This window comes from Aptenodytes forsteri, unplaced genomic scaffold, assembly GCF_000699145.1.
Source record: "Aptenodytes forsteri isolate BGI_AS27 unplaced genomic scaffold, ASM69914v1 Scaffold405, whole genome shotgun sequence".
Lineage (NCBI taxonomy): Eukaryota > Metazoa > Chordata > Aves > Sphenisciformes > Spheniscidae > Aptenodytes > Aptenodytes forsteri.
This window is the reverse complement of record NW_008795481.1, coordinates 3,088-6,322: the sequence shown is the minus strand read 5'-3', so window position 1 is coordinate 6,322 and position 3,235 is coordinate 3,088. Positions and strand designations below refer to the sequence as shown.

Genomic DNA, 3,235 nt, shown 5'->3' with positions numbered 1-3,235 from the left:
TGGCTAGCCCTGCAGCTCTAGGGCACTGCTCCCAGCACACACACCTAAACCAGAAAAGGAGGGAAGGTTCAGGAGGAGCTGGTATAAGGCTGCAGGGAAGCCCACCTGTGTATTGTGGTCATCAGGCCCCAGAGCAAATACCTGTAAGGCTCTTTAAGTAAGACTTTTATTTGTGCTATTATCTTCTTAAGAGGAGTTACAGGGCAGGACGGTAGTGGCCAAGGAGCCAGGCAGTCATCAACATATCACTAGGCTGCAATGGTTTCTTCGATTCAATCAACGTAATTGCAGACCTTGGTGTAGACACTGGGATCATCTTTCAGAGCATACTCAGTTCCCCATGACATGATTCCCTGGAGTTTTCTAATGCATACAGCTGGGCCACCTGAGTCACCCTGGAGAGAAAAATTTAGAAGCATTAGCTGATCTCACCTGGAAAGGTTTTGACCTGGTACAAAGAATCCAGGGAATGCAAAGTGAAGTGCAGCAAGTCCTGATATGGGAGTACAGAAAGATAGCATCCCTTATTTGGGTGCACCCCAACAATTCACTGCTACTGCACTCAGTGCCCAGCAGATGTGGCTGGACCTGCTAGTTCAGGTGAAGTCCACCCTGTATCAAAACCCTGCTGGAAGGATTCTGTGTCAGAACAGAAAACCTGGAGATGAGGAGGCCTAAGCACTCTGCCAAGCTCTGACATATACTGTGCAGCCTGAGGCATCCTGGGGTGTGTGACCCAGGGCTCTGTGCAGGCATCAATGCTTACCTGGCATGAATCTTTCCCACCATCCAGGAATCCTACACAGATCATGTTGCTGGTGATCTGGCCTGGGTAAGCTCTTGGCAATTTTGGTTACTCAAAACTGGAGCTCTCAGTCACCGGACAACCTTAGGGAAATTGGCTGCCGGGACAGAAGTGAAAATTATGTTTCATCTTGGGAGTCAGCACTGTCAGTGAACAGAAGGACCTGTAGACCTATATGTGAGATCCATCCAGCAAAGCAGGGCAACCCTTGACCCTTGACCTGCATGAGCAAATGCAAAGGGCATTGTTGATTGAGGCACACTGGCAGGACAGTTTGGGGAACTCACAGGCAGAACATGGAAACACTGCAAAGCAGGAGTGAAATGTACATGGAACTCATGAACCTGGTGGTAGAGCAGGAGAAGTCTGACCAGGTACACACAACATGCACTGATGCTCACAGCCACTGCTCAGTGTGTTTCTTCACCTTGAAAAAGGCACTCGGGACACCCCTTGGCACAGGAACTGGGCAGAGCTGTGGGTTGAATGTCAGCACTGTAGTCCCTGGTGGTTGCCAGCTTGATCAACGTAATGTCATTATCAAGGCTTCTTGAATCATATCTAGGATGGTGAATGATTAATGCCGCACTCCTGACGAGTTCACTGTCTTCCTTCACATCAGTGTTGTACTATCCCATCCTCACTTGTATATGGCTGCAAAATTACCAGCAGAGAAGAGCAGTAGTTAACCATGGGTAGAACAACTTGGTGCCACATGGGGACAGGCAGACACTTGGAAGAGAGTAAGGGAGTGTTGCCCTAATCAAAGGTGTATGTTTCACAGAGCTCTAGGAGCATTATGATTTCATGAAAGACAGAGTCTGGAGAGCCTTGCTAGTTGGGCATCCTGTCCAGTGAATCCCCAGCTGGCAACTGTGACAATGGTGTGAGCATAGACAGATCACTTCAGACACCTAGAGCAATGCTTAGGGAAGGAATATTACATTTCCTATTGCGGAGGAGCATGATCCTTGATCTGTGCTCTCTCTGCAGAGGTATGCCCTAAATTCAGGACAAGAAAGATCCATGGAGAAAGTCTGAAGGAATGAAAAAGAACAAAATAGTAATGGTAAGCCACATGGACATGCAAATGTGCACAGAAAGGCATGTTAGGATGTACAGAAAAGGATGCCAAGAGTGCAGGAATATTGGAAAGATCATGTAATGCAGTGAGACAGAGGGTAGTGTTTCTCCTTTGGTTTCAGATACACCATGCATTGCCACCTTGGATTCTCTTCTTTTGCTGGGCATCATATTCCAAATCTGGTGGCTTTGCAAGATTTGACTAGAATCCAGATATACAACCCAATCCATACTTACGATTCTAGCAGTGAGCAGCTGACAGGACCCACTGGTTGTTGATGAGTGAACTACCACAGAAGTGATACCCAACATTCAAGGACACTGGTAGGGAACTGAATGCTCTGGGCAATTGTAGCCTCCTACAATCTTGTCATCATCAGCGTCCGCAGGAAAAGCAACTGAGAGAAAGAGGATTGAGTTTCACAGCACCAGGTCTGAATCCATTCTCTTAATGTGTAGCAGCAGCCAATGAGCTACACAGGAATTAGGAAGAGCCAAAAGAGTTTGAAACTCCAGAATTCTTCACAACAACTCCTGAAATATACTCCTGAGTTCTTTCTGTGCTACTCTGAAACATGAGGCTTTGCCTTTACCACCCTGAGCCAGGAAGACAACAGAAGAGCAGAAGCTGCCAAAGAACTTCACAAATGAAATGTGTGCAGCCTTCACACTGGCACCTTTACTTCCATGGCACCTTTGGAACAGGTTGCAACAGCTGTGTCATGGGGGAAAGCACATGGTGCACTTCTGTGTAGGTTGAGAAATGGAAAATGGCAACTGCAGTTGAGAGTGTCAGCAGAATTTTAATTTGCTGGTGGGGAGCCAGGGGTGAGCAAGAGAGGAAGGAAGCCCTGGTAGTGAAGAAATCAGAGAGAACATGAAGGCTCTGCAGAGTTGGAGGCTGATGTTATAGCAGAATGTAAGAAAGAACATGTAAGGTATTTGTTGAAACTACTAGAACAGTGATACCCAAAAATTTTTGATCGCATACCCCATCAGTAAAATATTTTTGAGCATGCACCCCCAGTATATGTATGTCTAGTAATTGATAATTATATACATATAATACTGAAGTTCTAATGTTTTCTTCACACACCCCAGTGGATCATCTTGCGCATCCCCAGGAGTTCATGCACCCCACTTTGGAGACCACTGCACTGGACCATCGTAAACCTGCATGGGTCTTCTGCAGAGACAGCCTGTCTCTGACTGTCGATTATAGATGCAAAGAGCAGAAGACGCAAAACCCTTCCCCAGACACCCTCCTGCCTCCAGGAACTGGTGACTGATGTTCCTAGGTCAGATGGTGTGTTTGTCAAGAAGAAAATGTGCATCACAATCAGTTGC

The 3,235-nt window shown here is 46.6% G+C and overlaps 1 pseudogene; it reads right to left on the bottom strand.

Annotated features, from left to right (window-relative positions):
* Positions 1-248: 248 nt before the first annotated feature.
* LOC103900569 lies at positions 249-2,332 on the bottom strand (annotated as a pseudogene).
* Between the last annotated feature and the right edge of the window lie 903 nt (positions 2,333-3,235).